We start from the raw sequence: 20,361 nt of genomic DNA, 5'->3' as shown, positions 1-20,361 counted from the left end.
AATGGGCTACAACCTGAACCAGAGATGCCTAAGGGGAATCATGATGGTGGTCTATAACATCATTTGTGACACACAAAACCGAATAGGGACCAGCAGTTCACCATCCCTCCCACCGCAGAGCATCAGCAAAGCTCACAGGTAGCAGGAGGTGATCCAAACAAATAAAAGGAGGTGACTGATCACACAACAGGTACATAGGCTGCGGGGAGTCCTTACCCCATGGTGTTGAGGAAACTGCAGTCCCACACACATCTCCAGGGTAAAATCTACACAGGGCTATTAACACAGAGACGACAGAGACTAGAAGAATATTCTGGGGAAGTGCCATGCTTACTTAATTTTTTACACTCTTCACTAGGTTCTACTAGCAGCTTCTGGTTTAGATAGGACAGTGGACTATATTACCCACATCTGCAATTCCCTTATCATGGGCTTTGACTGGGGATCACTCCCAAATATCCCAGGCCCAGGGAAGTAATTGCAAAGGTTGTACTCTTCTGCTGATGGACTGTTTTGGTTTAATTGGATTTGCATGGTGGTGTTTGCTTTTTGGGAGGAGAAAAAAAAAAACACCCCAAACCAACTACGTTCAGCAGTTGAAATCATGCTAAATTATTTTGTAGGATGGAGTAGCAATTTTGGAGGTTTAACCTCTTCACTGAACAGTATCTATTAGAATGTTACTTCCTTTCAGTATCCTTCTAAAATATTTGGAGGTAACTTCCTTGAATATCTGTTCTCTGCATAACAGAACGTAAATACAAATGTATGACAATATATTTCAAGTAATTTCTACATACAAGTTTTATGTTATTCTGTTATTCCCTGCAGGGTCACAGTTAAGCAGCCTGAACAGGTAAAACAGCGAGGTCCTTTAAATGCTAAGAATGACACAATACCTTTTCAAATGGACCAGCCCTCTTTCCACCGAGGGAATGAGGAGTATCGTGGCACAGTCAGTTTTATTCTGGCACAAAGTGCGTTTGTGAATGGCACTGACTCCTTTCTTTGAGTTGCGATTGCTGATGCTCGTCAGCCAGCAGCGCCACAGTAAACAGTCATCCTACCAAACAGCAGCAGGTAATCAAAACGCCTGTACCCTAGTGAAAACTGCTAAAGCAGCAGAGGACTCTGCTTCTGTGATTTGCAGTAGGTTTGATTTACTCACTGAAGTGCCTCTGATTCACACCAACTGAGAAGCACACCCTTGCTTGTGTTTCCCATTGCAGCTCAGTCAAGCAACGATTGAAGGGCAAAAATATTATGCAGGTGCTATGGAAAAAAAAATAAATTTGAAAATAAAAAACATTTTGATACCAGTTTGCTGTAATTTTTTTTTTAATTTTCCAGCTGAAATTCCCATAATTAAAATCCCCATTATTATAATTCGCTGTTGCAAGAAAACAACATTATTTTTGTATGCGCAATTAGTACTGTATGAACTGGAAATTTATACAACTTCATGGTGAAAATATTTTCTCCTGGATGTGTCAAATTTACTATGACTTTTAATTCCGTAGTAGAAATTTTAGTTCATTAAAAAATTACTTGCAGAAACTGTATCAAAAGATTGGAAAATGGTTGAGCAATCAAATTATCTCAAGAAGGAAAAAATAGCTTTGAAGAAAATATAGTATCTACCTACAAATTTAAAAAAAAAAAAAACAAAAACAAGCAAAATTTAGAAAGGAGAAGCAAGAAGGAAAGTTAAAATAGCATGATATTATGCATTAAGCAGTCTAGAAAGTCTTCTTGGTACTCTACTAAATGCAAAGGGAATTTTGCTTTATCAGTAAATGATGGTACTTTTACTTCTTCTGTCAAAACGATCAACTTTGAAATTAGATGGCTCCACAACATCGAGTATCAACACCTTATTCTCTTTGCCAGAAATGATTCAGAGGACTGCTTTTCCACTAGAACTGCACCTTCCCTCAAGCTAACATCAGTCCTTTGCAAACTTAAACCTCCTGTGTGAACCTCAAATTTGGTACCATTTGGGGTTACCATTTTCATCTATTTTGAAATGACCCCAAAAGACAGCAAGGCCGTTCTCTGGACTCTACCATGACAGATTTGGTGCAGAAGCAAAGGGAACTTTATACCGACTTTGTGGCTGGGATTTAACCAGGGACTAGTCAACCTGTGGTGAGGTGGGAGCATTCCCAAGCCTGTCTCGGATTAAACCATTACAGCCTCAAATTGGGAACAAGAAAAGAAACCAGCTATGATATGCGGCAGCTCCTTATTACAGAACCACACTGAGGCCTGGGATTGCCTCAAATGTTTACAACAAAAAATTTTCTTATACGTAGCTGGTTTTTAATACATAGCTAGCTCCTGAGAAGCTTGTTCATGCTCGCATCTGGACAGGAGCATTTGCTGAGTAAGGGCTACTCACAACGAGCAGGATTTTTACCATTTCACTTTTAGACTCAAAACACGATGATGATAAGGATTGGTTTCTGCTCCAAAGAACTTACATTTGTACATATGTGCTGGGCAGAGGTAATTTTTATATGAACATAAAAGGAACAGTGTTATATCAGTAGAAAAATAACAGATATTACGTACTTCTATGCCAAAATCCCCGCAGTGGAGAATTGGCTCATCAAGAAATCAGTTACTTAAGCAAAGCTACTCTTGGTCTGTTCTCATGTGTTTTAAGAGAAATCTGAAGAATTCTTCTAGCTTGTGTCAGTTACTGGAAATACCACGCTGGACCAGCCACTTCTCTTCTGCCTAAGCTTCAAAAACCTGCCCTTGGTGATGTGTGGAAAAGGAACAAGGGATGGTGGAGCCGATCCATCTCTTTGATGCCAACTAGACATCTGCAGCTCTCTTCCTCTGACTGCTTCTCACAGCCTGAGCAGGACGGACTGCCCAGGACAGAGGAAAAAAAACCTGTCCTGATATGTGAAAACTTAGAATAAGTGTCATTAACACTTCTGCAGTTACTCGTGTTATTTTCTCCTTGTTTAAAAAACACAGAATGAAAATCTACCATTCTTGCAGACAGTGGAAATACACAGAAAACAAAAAAGAAAGGCTCATATATTGAGAACATTCGTCCCCTTGGTATTGAGTCTAAAGATTCTTTGCACTTTGTGGCTCCAGAGCCAGTAATAAGAGTGCTGGGTCCCTGAAAAAGCTTTAATCTGAGGGCATGACTGCATTAGCTTGCAACAAAAAAAGATTGCTATCACTGCTTACAGAGCAATACATATAATCTCTGTCTTAAAAACTCAATATTTAATGAAAAAGCTACTTTCTTCGGATTTACAATGAAGCAAAATGATACAAGGAAGACTGTAGAACAGAGGTGTAGGAAAAATCACTCATCCCTGTTCAAAGAAACCATATGTTCACAAGAATGGACGACTGTGCATCTTGCGCTGCAATCATAAGGGAGGGAAGATCCTTGAGAAAGAAATTAACTTAATCTTCATTTAAAAACAAAACCCACTTTAAATACCTTTGTGTATTTAGAACAAGTTTTTCAAGGCTGAACCGAAGCACACAACAAGAGCCCCATTGGGATAGATTACTTGGCATGATTTACCTCTCATATGTTCTGGTCTACCGACAGATAAAACCCTGTTTAGCTCCCAGTTGAGCCAAGAGGGTTTAGCCACAAAGTTGCTCATATTCTCCCAGTAATAATACCTCACTAAGGCTGCAAGTCCAATCTCTTTCACTGTTGCCATTCTCCCTGATTTAAAATTAAGTCTCAAATGTTGATGAGTTTCCTATTAAGTGCAGTGAAATTTCAGTTTACATTTTTCTCCAACCAAAATAAATGTAGACTGACTGTACAATATAAATATAAGTTTAAAAAGAATAAATACTAAAAGTTACTAAAAATCACTGAAGCATTCGCAAGCTTGAGCAAAATACTTTCACACACATGAATGGCCGAAGATTAAATGAATTCTATCAGGCAAAAGGAAAATAAAAGGAAAAAAATACAAAATATGCAGGTTTTAAATAGAAACCAAAATGAAACACCTGAATTTTCTGACTTAGAGCATTTAAAAATCAAAGACATCTTATTTAAAAAAAATGTTGCTCTTTACTAAGGGAAAAGAAACATATTCCACTCTGGGGCCAGATTAAACAGGTTGATCAAATGTGGTAGTTCTTTTTTGATTTTTTTTTTTGAGAGCTGGAAAGCTACATCATTTTTTTTTTTTTTCTAAGCAATATTACCCACCAGATCCTCCCTTCGCCTTCTTTTCTAGTTCAGCTAATAAAGGAAAATATCAAATATTTTTCTAGGGCTTCTTGCATAGTAGAATTTTAAATCAGTTTTTAAAACTCCATTTTTCAGCATATTATAATTTGTATTTGCATGATTTTTAATGTTTGAAAAAAATCAGTGTTTCTTGAAGTGTTAGGTAAGTATTGTAAGCATTTTCAGCACAGTTCCAAGTTTGCCGTCTAATATTTTGGCACAGCTAGTCTTGATGAAGTAATTCAATTAATTAGCTTGATGAATCAACTGGACCTACAATTTCTATCTGTAATCAGCCAGTTAACCTGTGAGACAGACAAAATAATTTGAGAGTTCTTAAGCCTGAACTGATGTCACGTCTCTAACGGCAACAAACAAGACTGTATTAAGTAGAGGTGTTAAACTCATTAATAACAAAACATCCTAGAGGAAGTGAGGTTGCATAATCTTCTTTTGGTTTTCAGCGCCTTGCAATGCTAAATATGAGCTATACTGCAGGGGACTTTAAAAGGTACAGACTCACAGTTAGCAATAATTCGAGGCAGCATCAGAACCTGACTGCCCGGGAAGCGGCTGCTCAGGATCTTCCAGGGATTGAGTTGATAGCAGTGATGTAATTACTCTATGATTCTACGTTACCTGCACTCACCCCTTCTTATATGATATATGTGAAGGAGAAGGTAGATACTAGAAGGACTGATTATGCAATGTTCCCTAAAAATGACATTTTGTTTCCTTCCTAAACTGGAAAGGAAGGAAACGAGACACCAACCAACTGCAAAACAGATGAGTGACTCAAAGCAAGATTAACTGGAAAAATATAATGTAAACATTTTTCTCCCCCAAAAGAGGAGGAAAAGGATTATATCACCTTTCTCTGGGTTCCAAACCCCAGAATGGCTTGATTGGCTTAGTTTCTGTTTCCTGACTGGATAGGCATCGTGCAATAAGCTTTTAAGTTGCGAGTACTTCTAGGAAGCATTTAAAGTGTAATAACTCATACATTTATCCAGAGAACAGAACGGCTGACAAATTGGTTTTCAGCTTCATGGGCGTAACATTATTAACAAATCACAGGGAAACAAGATTGCCCTCATTGTGAAGACAGCCTGTAGAAGAGGAGGTGCTGTCTTGGTCTTCAGAAACATTAGGAGATTCAGCTGGTCAGTACCATGTACAAACCCAAGTATGTCAACTGTTGAATTGTGGTCCACGGGTACAGAGCGTAAGTAAATGCACAACCCCTTTCAGAAGACCTAAAAAAATCTTACAGCTTAGCTGTAAAGATAACCAATTTTGCAAATACTATCTTGTGAACACTTAATGTGATGAATTGAAAAACAACACGTCATTAATGGCTTGCCTTGCAACACTATTGCCACACTGACACAGAGGTTAAAAAAACCCAGCATGCTTAAAAATAAGAATGCAAAAGCTAAAGTTACCCACAAAATTGAACAAAAAGAACACAGCTGGGGCAGGAACAAAAATCCGTAAGAGGTCAGCTCACATCTGCCACACTGTTCAGATCTGTTAGCCAGACATGGGCTTCCTTGCACAGCCAGACACAAACTCAAAGAAGTTGGCTAGACATGACAGAAACCTGTGGAGCTGCCTCGCTAGTACTCAAGCAGACCTGGATTTGGGGCTTTACGGAGCTACCGGCTAGAACCATCTGTGACTGTCCTACTACTTCCAATTTCTGTAGAAAGCAAGCCCTAGAGAGACTGGAAGGGAAGGTCACTCATACAATCTCAGCTATTAGAGCTGCATTAGCACGGAAAATGATTGTCTACCCCCTAATGTTGCTTTCTCGGTTGTGAAGATCCTATGTTCATGCCAAATCCTAGACCTCACATTTCTCGGGTTCATCTACCTCTCCCAGCTAACATAAGCATCAACAGTTAAACTACTTGAAAGCAAGTATACTATTATAGGAGCCCAAACCCATTGACTTCGTTGTGTGCCAAATACACTCTGGAATAAGACAGCTAATCTCTCAAAACAGAAGTTCCTTCGACATTTCCAATCATATCTAATGTACAATAATATTTCAGCAAACCTCAAATGACTTTTTTTTAAATGGGAAATTTCATAGATGTCGGTGAAGTTTCACAAAGATGAATTCCAGCCACTACACGGAGCAGAAAAAAATAAAGTCATAATATAAAGGCCAACAAAGTCTGAAGGTATCCTGCCAATAAGCTAGTGGAATAAGAGTGAAAAAAACTTTACCAGAAACCTTAGGCTAGCCTCATTATTAGGCAGCTTCATTTTGATCTGTAGAACAAAACACTATTCCAGTGCGTAGGGGAAAAAAAAAAAAAAAAAAAGATGTAGTGCTTTTCTGCAATTTACAAGTTTATAAAAGAGCTACATTCTGGGATTTGGATGACTGCAAGGGCACAGCATTGATTTGCTCATAGTATGGGGAGAGTATGCCTCAGGTAAACCTTTCTTGTCTATCATACAACAGGCTTGCATATAGATCTTTTGCAGACTCATTCTTAATAGATAAGAACACACAAATACTTTTGGAACTGGAGGTGAGTCAAAAGAAATTTCATTCCCACAGCAATTCACACAAGTTGTTAGAAGAGACAGATGCTACTTCTAAAATTTTATTCTACAGGGTTTGGCAGACATGAGCTTGAACTAATAACCAGTTAGCACCAGAGGAAAAGAACACACGAAAAAAATAAAAAGATGCTTCTTGACTGTAATTTTGTTGCCTTCTCAAAACTTGAGAAAAAGCTTGTGAGATATTATTTATTATTTCACAGTGCCAACAGCATGCACTGAAACATCACAAGATGAAAAAAGAAACAACTTCCATTTATCTTAATAGCAAAGATTTCTATTATAACAAAATGAAGGAACCTGCATTCACTGTAATCAATTTTGAAACTGGAAGCTAAAGGGAAGCATCACAGAGGAAAGAAGGTGCTTGAGGACAAGGCATTAAGGACCTGACACCTCAGTTAATTAAAACCTTGCCTGAGTAACGAGTGCAGTATCAAGACCTCATTAGTCCTACTTTCATTCAGGTAGGCAATCACCATGACAGGGCCATCAGAATCGCTTTCCTTTTTGGCACTTTAAAGCTTTAGGCCAGGGATACGAGAGGCCAAGAAAAGCTTTGTGTTTCATTGAATCGTGTTTCTCCACGCGAGGATGCAGGCAGCGGCGCTGTATGGAAGTGCCACCTCATGCTGCCCTTAAGGACGCAGGTTTCCAGCCACGCTGCTCACTGCCCCGCCAACTCCACCACTCAGGTCAGGGACTAACAAGATACAAGGGATGAGAACAGGGCCAGAGGCACTTAAACCAAATAGCCTGCCTGCTTTTTTTTTTTTTTTTCCCCTCAGCATATTTACTGTATGACAGTTTAAGAAGTGAAGAACAAACACTTTCATAAAAGCATATATTGTCACCTGCCAAAGAGTTTAATTTTGACCTCTTGCTACACCTTAAGCCTAACACTGCATGTTGTCAGTTAAATTTAGTCTACTTAGAATCATAGAATTGTAGAGGTTGGAAGGGACCCTTAAGATCATCAAGTCCAACCATTAACCTAACCTGACAAAACCACTTCTAAACCATGTCCTCAAGTACCACATCTACCCTGTTTTTAAACACCTCCAGGAATGGCGAATCCACCACCTCCCTGAGCGGCCTGTTCCAATGTTTCATAACCCTTTAAATTAAAAAAAAATTTCCTAGTATCCAGTCAAAACTTCGCCTGGCATAACTTGAACCCATTTCCTCTCATCATATCACTTGTCACCAGGGAGAAGAGGTCAGCCCCCACCTCTCTACAACCTCCTTTCAGGTAGCTGTAGAGAGTGATAAGGTCTCCCCTCAGCCTCCTCTTCTCCAGGATAAACAACTCCAGTTCCCTCAGTCGTTCCTCATAAGATTTGTCCTCCAGACCCTTCACCAGCTTCATTGCCCTACTTCAAGAGTTAAACCTATTCTTCAGGATCAGGGCCATTTTTTTCCCTGCTTGAACAGGAAACCTCCATCCCTACACCATGAGATCAGACCACACAAGCATCCTAAGGAAACTGGTTAATGTGTGAGTAGATGGACCCTTTAATTTTAAACATTTGCATGGGGTGGCTTCAACAGTACCAGCACGGGAAGACCTGTATGCATGTCATTTTCTGTTCTTTTCTTCAAGATCCCTTGAAGCAGCAGATACCAGTCAGTAGTAACTGATGTTGCTACTCTAATTACAGGCGTTACAGATTAAATTAAAATGATGGTTTATCAGGGGTACACATACAAAAAAAAAAAGATATAAAGAGAGAATTTCTGCCAATTTCTGCACCGGAGGGACCACGGTGGTTTTGCAAACAAATCTGTCTCTGGGTGAGCTTGTCTTCCAAGACTGCAGTCCAGACTATTCCCTCTTTTTCTTCATACGCTGTGAGCTGGTTAAGGTGGGAAATAGTCTTTTTTCTAAAGTGTTAATGTTTTGATGGTATGAGACATTTGGGGGGCTCGGGGCTGTTTCAATTCCATGTTTCTGATGATATTTGAAGTGATAATTGATAAAATCTCACTTCTTTTTACAGGTGTCAGGGAGGTGGTGTGTCAGGGAGCGGCAAGAACACTGTATGGAAAAAAAGCTACATAGAAAACCCACAGAACAGCAGCAGTCCAAGGTGCTTTCTACTACAGAATAAAAGAATGTGAAACTGTATCGCCTAGACTATAATTCAACGTTTTTCTGTTGATTCAGTAGCATACATCCACTTCATTTTGCTATTTATAAATAGCTTTCATAATTACAGACCTTAGCATACCTACCAGAGGTGACACAATAACTAAAAGAACGCTAAATTTGTTGCCCTCTTTTTTATATTTAACTTTCCTACATTAGCCATTTAACAGCCTGGAATATCACAGAAGACACAGAAAGAATACACCAAAAAAAGGTAAAAGAAACATAAAAACCAGAAATCCGTGATGAGTAATATTCCTAACATGTAGCTCAATTTCCATCCACAAAGCTGTCTAAGATGTTGAGCTGAAGGGCACTCGGATTTAAAAGTCTGAGTGGCAGGTTGATAGCACATAGTGGTATCAGGAAGAAAAATGCTGCCTAATTTCATTGCACCAAACCTCAAAACAACTAAAAGAGTCTTGTGATTTCATTGAATGGTAATAAAATATTGCAAATTAATGTCATGGATGCTTTTGTTGAACCAAAATATCATCTAGTAATTTTCTCTTTCAGAAACTGTAAAAATAGGAAGACCGATACCCAGGAAGCACATTTCACTACTTACAATCCTGAACAAGAAAGAAAATATCATCCACACTGGATCTGACCTGGAACCAGCTTGTGCTGCACCGGGAGTCCTCAAACCCGCCATGTGAAAAACCTTACTTTCAAGGAACATGCCAAAATTGGAACAAAGAAAGTCCATTTTGTACCATTCAAGACGACGCCTTTTGTAAGGCAGTCATGAGATAACAAGAAACTAAGGGAAGTGAGCCCAGTAGCACTGCATTTGGCAGAAGTTAAGCCAATGACAAAAGCCTTTGTTATATTACATCTACTTACGTTAATGTTCCTCAGACTGGAAAATGTGTGTGGATCTTGTGGAGGATTTGCAGCTGCAACAACATCAAGGATTCTTTTATAATTCGTTGATGTTCATTGGAATTCAACCCAAATATTCCCATATTTTTCCACTAACTGTAGAGAAGACTACTCACCCTTTTTTTTTTAGTTAATAATTCTAAAAGATAACAGTTAACAGTTAAAAATATTGTTTTCCATAGTTTTTCAACTACACAGAATAAGGACACATCAAAAGACAACTTTGGGCATAAAATTTTCAGCCTGGCTTTTTCAGAGTAGATAATTTCAATTTTTTGGGCTACAATATTTCAATATAGGACAGTACACGATAGCTATAATGGTAACTGGCATCTGTCTTTTAGAATGGCCAGTTAATCAGGTAACTGCTTTTGAAGATTTCCTAGTTTATGAATGTACTTTACATCATAATATTTTGATGTTAAACTACCTCTGCTTAAATGAAACAATAGCTCTTACTTATATCTATATCTACAGATATAGAAATACAAACACGTGAATATAAACATAACTAAAGGAATAATTAAACTTCACTGCTAATTAAATAAACACTAATTTTTTTCCATTAATCTGGTTCTTTCAGGAGTTTGAGTGATACACCAAATATATTGGTTATAGCCAAATGCTTAACCGGCATTTCAATTAGTCACTGTACTTGCTCCAATAGGCATGCCACAGTGAGACCAAACTCACTTAACTCAGTTTCTGGATATCAGTGAATCATAAAGATTACTTAATAAAGAGTTCTCCACAGTAATATAGGGAGTCAATGACCCTTAGAAGAAATATTCTCTGTAATGACTGAGAAATGGCCAAAAAATAGCTTCAATATAAACTTTCTCTGTCAAAAATGACTAACTGAACAATCCTGAAGAAAATTCTTTTTAACACTGTAAAGAAAAGCATGTAAATGGCAAAATAATCCTTTCGCAGAATTTCAGAATGGAAAGATTAATTGCCTATTTCAGTATTGCTCTGTTTAAAAGTCTGGTCTTTTAAATAGTTATAATAAAAACGGAAACATTTCAACTGACTGAAAACTATAAAAGTTACTATATGTTGGCTTTTTTATCAAGGTTAGGGTTAAAAATGTGAAATATCAAATTTCCAAACAGTGCAAAATCTACTGCTAACGGGTTCTACCTGGAGCTGTACCTTTAGCTCTAGGGCTATGTTTGACCCAACATTCCCTGTTTCATATCATTCACAAATGGCAAAATCTGGTCTGGTTCCTTGCTAAGGGAGGAATTACTGAGAAGAGAAAACTGAAGAGCTGAGCAGGACAGGGGATGATGGACTGCGCATCTGTGGCTGTTGTTGAAACACTGCTTAGGGTGGAAAAAATGGACTTGGATTAGGTTTCAAATCCCACACTCCTCCCAGAATGTGTTTGGGTCAATGTTTCATACCTGACGGGAAAGGTAAAGCTCCCTGCATCCTCCTAACATAGCTCATGTACAGAAGCTTCATAAGACATGCAGATTTGCCACTTCCTGACATCGCAGAAATGCTACAAAGACACCTTAAACACTTCTTCTTTCTCAGAATTAATCACCATTCCTTCATCCAGTTGGGTAGCAAATACCAAACATGGAAAGACAGCAATAACATCTGCAGGTGGGATCATCCAACGAAGAGGTTGGGTACTTTGGTCAAAAAGTGCAATTCCTACGGGAGGAACTACCCATCTGAGAGAGGAAAGAGACAGTTCTGGTAAAATGCTTTTCCTTTTGCTTCTTCTCAAGAACAGATATGAATTGTCAGCTGGCAGACTGATGTGGAAAAATACAAGTCTTGATAAAAACATCCTAAGGAGTCTGTATGAATCACACTCTACCCATTGCTTTTGCGACATCTAACTGGAGACCATGGAGGAAAGCAGCACAGCCTTATAAAACTGAGTCACCTAGAGTGAAAGACGATGGAGAATTAACACCTGCAGGTGACTCAGCCATGGAGAGATAAGGAAGAAGTCAGAGACCAGCTCCACAACCTGCTCTGCCCACACAGAGTGCCCCAGGGTGGCCATCACCACCAGGGACCAGGACAACACAGCTGTGGTGTTTCTGATCAGAATTGTGTAATATTGCAGTCGCTTTGAGGCAGTGGAAGAGACTATGCAGGGAAAAGAAAAAGAAACAGGGTAAGTTAGACTGCAAAACTACTGTGGCTAACAATATAGGGAAAGAGGGAAAGGCTGGGAGAATGCAAATGTGAGAAAGCACTCTAGTATTTTAGGGCTGCATCAAAAGCAGCATGGCCAGCAGGTCGAGGAAGGTGATTCTGCCCCTCTATTGCGCTCTTGTGAGACCCCACCTGGAATATGGCATCCAGCTCTCGAGCCCCCAACATAACAAGGATTTAGACGTGTCAGAGCAGGTCCAGAGGAGGCCCACAAAGATGATCAGAGGGCTGGAGCACCTCTCCTATGAAGACAGGCTGAGAGAGTTGGGGTTGTTCAGCCCAGAAAAGAGAAGGCTCCGGGGAGACTTTACAGCAGCCTTCCACTATCTGAAGGGTGCCTACAAGAAGGCAGGAGAGGGACTTTTTACAGGGGCATACAGTGATTGGACAAGGGGCAACGCTTTTAAACTGGAAGAGAGTAGATTTGGAATAGATATTAGGAAGAAATTTTTCACTCAGAGTGGTGAGGCACCAGAACAGGTTGCCCAGGGAAGTTGATGAGGCCCCATCCCTGAAGGTGTTCAAGGCCAGGTTGGATGAGGCTTTGAGCAACCTGGTCTAGTGGGAGGTGTCCCTGCCCGTGGCAGGGGGGGAATTAGATGATCTTTAACGTCCCTTCTAACCTAAACCATTTTTGATTCTATGATTTTGAATTCCACCACAAGACAACTACTGGCAAATGCTGCATTGTGCTTTGCTTTAAAGTAGAAAGCATTGCATTTTAATTAGAATAAGTAGGTAATATTAATTGCCATCTCCAATGCAAATGCTACGGATAGAACAGCACATAAACATGCGGGGTACAACTGAGTGATACAAGAGCCCAAACACTCCAAAAGGAAGGAAGCCCAACTGAGCTGTCTCTTGAGATTTTCTGGCTTAGATGCCTAAGATGATTTAACTGAAGCTCTTCTCAAATATGTGTCTTTTGATCTCTCCAGCTGCCTCTCATTTTGGACCTCAATAGCTTGGCCCCCTTATCATCAGTAAAACTCAGGACATAAAACTCAGCTTCTCAATTTGCTCAAGTTTAGATCCAATCCAGGTCTAAAATATGAGGATATTATACACAGTATTCCTCCTTAAGATTACTGAATGAAACAAGAAGGGTGGTTTTTTTGTTTGTTGCAGGAAAAGAACACAAAGTAAAGTCAATTTAAAATTCAACAACGAGGGAGGAATAGGTAAGCATAAAAAACCAGAGCTATTCATATTTATAAAAGCCTGAATGTAATGAAGAAGCATTAATAAGCCTTTCTGCTTCCTTTAGCACCCACAGCATGACATTGTTCTTTAAATGAGGAGCTCACTGCAAGGGGCATATCTCAACTGTAACTAAATCCAAGCAGGAGGTCAGCAACCAGGAGACTATGGCATACATTTGCAGTGTTTAAAAAAAGAAAGATTACCAGAAGCTTTTTTGGTGTTATCTAATTGTCAAAGAGTTAGTCTAAATTCAAACCATGCAAACCCATATGAAAGGAGTTTACTCAGGAACCCAGTGTGAGTAAACCATCTAAAAAATACAGTGTTTCGTTCTTTTTCTTAGCTGCTCAGTAAACATAACCTGACATTGTTTAGCTTCATTTGCTTCTTGCCTACTCAACATTCATCATCCCTTATCATTCATCTCGATTTGTTCATGTCCACTTAACAATCGTCATCCAACATTGTTCAGCTTCGTTTGCATGTTGTCCGCTTGACAGTCATTACCTCACATTACTCATCTTCATTTGCTTGGAAATATTTCCCTGATAACCTTGTTCAAGGATATGTTCATCAGTGCTTTGAATTTCCTATTTTTTCAATATGCCAATATCCCTATCTATAAACATCAAAAATGACCATTTTTATTGTTCTGACACAGTTTGAAAACTGTTTTTCAATTCCAGTAAATCTCATGGAAAGCACTGCCCTTTCCCCTGCTTTACCATGATCATAGAATCACTGAAGTCGGGAAGGACCTTTAAGATCATCAAGTCCAACCATTAACCTACCCTGACAAAACCACTTCTAAACCATGTCCTCAAGTACCACATCTACCCTTTTTTTTAAACGCCTGCAGGAATGGCGAATCCACCACCTCCCTGAGCGGCCTATTCCAATGTTTAATAACCCTTTCAGTTAAATTTTTTTTCCTAGTATGCAGTCTAAACCTCACCTGGCATAACTTGAACCCATTTCCTCTCATCATATCACTTGTCACCAGGGAGAAGAGGTCAGCCCTCCTTTCAGGTAGTTGTAGAGAGTGATAAGGCCTCCCCTCAGCCGCCTCTTCTCCAGGCTAAACAACTCCAGTTCCCTCAGTCGTTTCTCATAAGACTCCTCACCAGCTTTGTTGCTCTTCTCTGGACACGCTCCAAGACCTCAATGTCCTTCTTGTAGTGAGGGACCCAAAACTGAATGCAGTACTCAAGGTGAGGCCTCACCAGTGCCTAGTACAGGGGGATGATCACTTCCCTAGTCCTGCTCACCACACCATTCCTGATACAGGCCAGGACGCTGCTGGCCTTCTTGGCCACCTGGGCACACCGCTGGCCCATATTCAGCTGGCCTCCACCAACACCCCCAGGTCCTTTTCTGCCGGGCAGCTTTCGAGCCACTCTGCCCCAATCCTGTGGCGCTGCATGGGGTAGTTGTGACCCAAGCGCAGGACCCGGCACTCGGCCTTGTTGAACCTCGTACCATTGGACTCGGCCCATTGGCCCAGTCTGTCCAGATCCCTCTGTAGAGCCATCCTACCCTCAAGCAGATCAACACGTCCGCCTAGCTTAGTGTCAGCTGCAAACTTACTGAGGGCGCTCTGCTTCACCATAATGAATACTCAGTATTTCCCATTTTTACATCACTAGGAAAACAGTTATATATCTGTATTATTTTTTATATATAAAGACGTATATATATGCACACAAATATATAAATACATATTATACCATAATTTCCAGGATAAACAACAAATATCAAGCAGATAAATAATGCATTCTCTCGACCTTCAGCCTTCACAGTAGAGAAGCTGTCAACCAGCAGTATTATATTTAGAAGTTCAACACATTTAGGCCTTTCTTAAGCTGAAGAGGAATATATTTCATAATCGATTATGGCCTCCTGCCTTAGTATTTTGTGGGGGAAAAAAGATTAAATAAATAGTTCAAAATAAATACATCAGTAAATATGGTATCTCCCCTACTCTTGAATTTTCCTCAACTACCTCACTTATTTTTACATTACCTTCTTAAAAAATACTCATTTTTTAATCTGAATATGACACCAAAATTCTTGCATATTTGTAATACTTCAGTCAAGGTAACCTGAATCTAGTCAGTGAATAAAATAACCTGTTTATACCACACAGAATGTAACTCCTAGGATCCAGATAGCTGATGTATGTCCAAACAGATGGAAGTGTTTTCAATACTCTCTTAAGTATGTTTCTATGAATAGTCTGCAAATTAATTTGTTTGCTATTATAGCTGCAGAAGGTGACCATTGAAGACAAAAAAATAATTTACACAATGTGAAGAAAGGTACTGTAACTGTTTCATTAACTGCTTCAAACAGCACAAATCTGTCTTGCCTCAAGGCATCCATTACCATTGACATCATTTATTCTGGCCAAAGACCTAGCCAAAGGCTCCAGAAGTTGCATCTCAAGGTTTCTTGCGATTAGAGGTCACTCAGCACACTTAAATGAAGGAAAACTGCAGAAAAGAATACTATTCGGGCCTCCTCAAATATGACCGCTGCTGCGTAGGTATTTAACTTCATCTCACATACACAAGGTTGTAGTCATAAGGCTGAGATTAGCTGCAAAATCACTCCTTTTTCAGCCAAGTGACACCAACCTTCAAGCAAAGTCAATGATGGGCTAAATACAGGCCTCCCCCCTTGCATTATACCTTTCACTCCCTCCTCCTCGCATACAGATTTCTTGCTTGCCTTTCTCTAAGCTGCAGCTTGCTGTGTGCCCTGCAGTGAGTTCATGCATCCATCCGCGCTCTCCCGTTTCCCCCTGCACGCACACGTTCCCCTTTCCGCTCCCTGTTGTCGCATGGGCCATATAAAACTCTTCTTTCACTGACTATTTTTGCGGCTCTGCCTTTATAGCCTCCCACCCCCCAGGGTATCTGCACCTCAAGTCTAATGTACAGTAAGTGTGTTGAAAAGCAAACAATTGTGGGTTGTTGTTTTTTTTTTTTTTTTTCACTTCTGGCAGGTAAACCAAGATGAAACATTGCTCCAAGCCCTGTTTCTTTAGTGTGCATTTCCCCAGTTCTTGTTCCTAATCCTTTAAAGATGATGGGTCTGTGGCCTATACAGACCAGCATAGACCTATGGAAGGTAAATGAGATACAGTTTGGGTAATTGTAGCCTAAACTATATCATGTTTTCAAATTTCTCGTTTGAATTCAGCTCGGTCTCTTTTCGTTCAATTATGCCAACAACACAGAAGCTGGCCCCATAATATCTATTAATTCATCACAGAATTAGTGTAAAAACTATATTTTGCATAAAGCTTTAAAAAAATCATATTGCTACGATATAATTTTGTGACCCTCTCATGCCCCCCAGCTGTCACAGTATAACATTCCTAACGTTTTTGAAATCAACTGCTGAATATGCATTTATAATTCTCTAGTGAAGACTGGTTTTAAGAGTAGTCCTCTACCTCCTACAAAATCCAGTTTCTTAAACTAGCTCAAGCTGCCCCATAAAAAAGGAGACACAGGAGTCTTCTGGAATAGTCTTAAATACCTATATTTCTATTAGCATTTATAATCTTATTAAATTCAAAGGATTTCATTAAGATTAATTGATTTCAAGAACTTGAAAGGAAGGTGTGGTTTTCTTTAAATTTGGGTGAATGTCATGGCCAGTTCTGAGCAGATTAACCATCCACCTCCTTTAGTTCTGAACAGAAATAAGGGGAAGGGGGGAGAGTATTTTTATGCCAGAAGTAGAAGTAAATTGTTCTGTCCTTTTTTTTTTTTTTAACTGAATACACAGATAGAAAATATGCATTGTGACATTGTTCAGCCTTATCCTTCCATCTTCATTCAATTTTCTATCATTAGCTACCTTCTTACTGAAATTCATGCATTTCTTCTAGATGGGGATTCATTATAGATGTTTCGAGACAGTTATCAAAGAGCATATGACTCACTACAGTATTTGAAAGGTGATAAAGAGCTTTAGGAAACAAATAACAAAAACTTCCTGCTGGCAAGGTCCGTTACCATGTGAAATAATCTTCCACGATAGGCAGTAGAAACCTCATTATTCAAGATGTTCAAAAGAAGGCTAGCACAAGCACTAGAAAATACAGTATATTAAATAATCCTTCATTATTAAGAGGGGTTTTGACCAGACGATCTTGGGGGATTCTGCCCTTACCTGGTTTGTAATATGTAACAGTTCAGGAGACAAAAATGCTATTAAAACAGGCTGAGGTAATTGGTGAAGTATTCAGATGGTGTGTGAGGCTATAGTTTATATATACACACACACACACATATATATGCAGAAGAAATTAGTCACAAAGCTCCCTGTGGAGCTTAGGTAAATCCTATGGCTAGGTCAGTAGACATGCTCAAGAAATGTAACACCACCAACTACTGTAAGTTTAAAAAGTGTTCCTAAATACTTAACTTCCTCTACACCCACCTACCCAAATGTGGGCCGCTGCTATATTTTGTTTTCTGGGTTTTTAAAATGTGGTAGAAACATGTGCAAAAGAGATAATTTCATGTGTATCTGTAAATTATCCTATAGGGACCCATAGGCAGCACACGGAGTTTGCTAATTTGTGCAGGACAGGATGGGTGTTTAGTGTGTGCAAAAAGGGTATGTGTTTTGGTTTTCAAATTAATTTCTCAGTAATTAGAGAGCATTTCTGCCTCATGTGAATTGAATCAAAGAGCTCACGGATCACAAGTGTCTCAGTGGATGAGGACAACTCTGTCTAAGAGGGATTTCTCTTTCTTTTTTCTTTTATTTTGAAAATCAGTCTTATTGCAAGCCAATGAACTTTGCATTTCAATTCAAATGCTTCTGTTGCCCATTTTTTTAGATTTTTAGATTAGACTTCATATATTTACAAATAATTTCTACAAGAGCAACCAAAAACCCCAGCCATATCCAGCTGCATAGCAAATTTCCTCAAATCCAGCATGAAAACCCCATCCTAGATGGTTCCCATTTCTTCTGATGCTTGAGCACTTATTTTTCGAAACTCTATCTCCAAGGAAGTGACAGAGCATGGAGAGCTTTCCAAAAAGCTGAGCTTCAAATGGAAGCTCACAAGAGCTGCAGGTGCTGTGCACCTCCACCCACTGGGAACTTGTTAATCCAAGCTCAACTCCTTGCCAGCTCAACACCTCCCACAAGGAAATGCAAGATTTCTACCTCCCCTTAAACTCGCCTGCATATAAATCTATAGCAAGGGCAGTCTGCATGATCTCCCAAGTGCCAGCACTATTTCTGATCTACTAATGCTCCGGTGAAGGCTCCTGAGCTGGCAAGCTGGGTCTGGCACGAGCAACTCCAGTCCCTTCTTTTAGAGCTGGGTTTGGGGCTGGTGTAGCTCAGGTCTCCATCGCTGTTCAAAGAAGGACTTCTGCTGATAGCTGCACCACAACATTCGTAACATACAACTGCATTTAGGCAAATTGCATCTCATTACACACCATTCCTACACTCGGCTAGAGAGCAATTCTTTCATCTCTCGGCTGCTGTTTCGACACAGACTTCAAGCAGTTTAAGCAAGAGTCTAGTGCCCGGAGGGTTCCCGAAATCTGAGGGACTGTTTAACTTGCATTGCAGGATAAGTACCCATGTAATGAGCAGCTATCCTGCAAATGCAGTTCTGTAGCAGAAAAAAAGCATGTGAGGAAAGAAGAGACGACTGAATACTTTTCACAGACAGCCGGAGTTTCATTCAATCCTTAGAAAGTCAAATAAGTGTCACTTTCCAACCTTTTGCATATCTCTGTACTCAATACAGGATAACGTTTAATATCTACTGCGGCAACCATAACTTGCTGACATAGCTCTGTTTTAAATAATTATATTTGATTATACCTGAGGTAGGGGGTTGGTGAACAGGTCCAATATTTCAATTGAATCCTTAATTTTTTTTGTTGCAATTCTATTTATTCCAACTCCAGCACAAAGGTGAAGTTGAGCAGGGGGTCCTCCTGCTGGACTTTTACTTACAAACTGTTTTAATATCCTCATCCATCACTGTCATGATTGGTGAAAAAGCAGGACAGATTCATAGAGCAGACTTAAATTCATGGGGCCTGATGTGGTGTCTAGTTCAACTGGCGTTCCTCATCGACAGGGTATGACGAACCCCACAATCAGAGCGGAGCCGCTATCGGCGAGACCGCAGCTCCTCCAGTCCTGACACGCTTTCTCCCCGGACCTGCCAAGCCCTATCCCATAAGCAATGCTAAAGATTTTTGAGGTTTTGAGTATAACCATCTGCAAGGAAGAAGACGACAGACCTGATTCATGCCCTATCAGGCTAGCCATTCCTGCAAATAACAAACAGAGTGAGAAACGGGTTTCCACTGTCACTGAAACCCCACTGAATACGTGATGCGCGACTCCATCATCTTCACCTCTTTCACTCTCACAAGGGCCGCGCTTCATTCAGACGTTCGCCCTGATCACCACCTAGCAGACTATACCCCCAAAATAATAAGAAAAACCAAATTGATCTGCAGTGCATCTCTAAAGTAGAAGCAGAGCACAGAGTTTGGAAGCCTTTCAAGTAACACATTTTGTTTGCATTTTTATGAAGGTTTTTTTCATCACATTTAATTTGGCAGTACAGTTTAAGAGTCAGGCATAACAGTGCTGGAGAGGAAACCAAATACATTTGTAGTTTTCATTTTGGGAAACCCTGGAAAGAGATTAAGAAAAAACCAAACATCAGCCTTGTCTCAGCCTCTGTAGAGATGCTGCTGGAAGTATAAGAAACAACAATATTTGGGCTTGACAGGGAAAACTGTGTTACTCCATCACAGCCAGTACCTGTTAAAATGCTGGACTTCAAAACAAAACAAAAGCAAAGCAATAGCAGACTACTGAAAAGACCCTGTACTTAGCTGTAAAAAAAAAAAAAAAAAAAAAAACAAACCAAAAACAAAAAACCAAACAGAAACATGAGAATAAAAGATTAATGTTTATATTTAATGTGTTGCTGCTAGGACTTTGGCCACCAGCTTCCTTTGATTTCTTCTCTCCCCTGTTCAAACCCTGCTTTTGTTTTTACGGTCTGCTTGACCTGCTGTAGTGAATCGCAACCATAAGCTATCGACGTGGC

This window comes from Vanellus vanellus, assembly GCF_965231255.1.
Source record: "Vanellus vanellus genome assembly, chromosome: 3".
NCBI classification, from domain to species: domain Eukaryota; kingdom Metazoa; phylum Chordata; class Aves; order Charadriiformes; family Charadriidae; genus Vanellus; species Vanellus vanellus.
Note: the sequence above shows the minus strand (reverse complement) of the source record.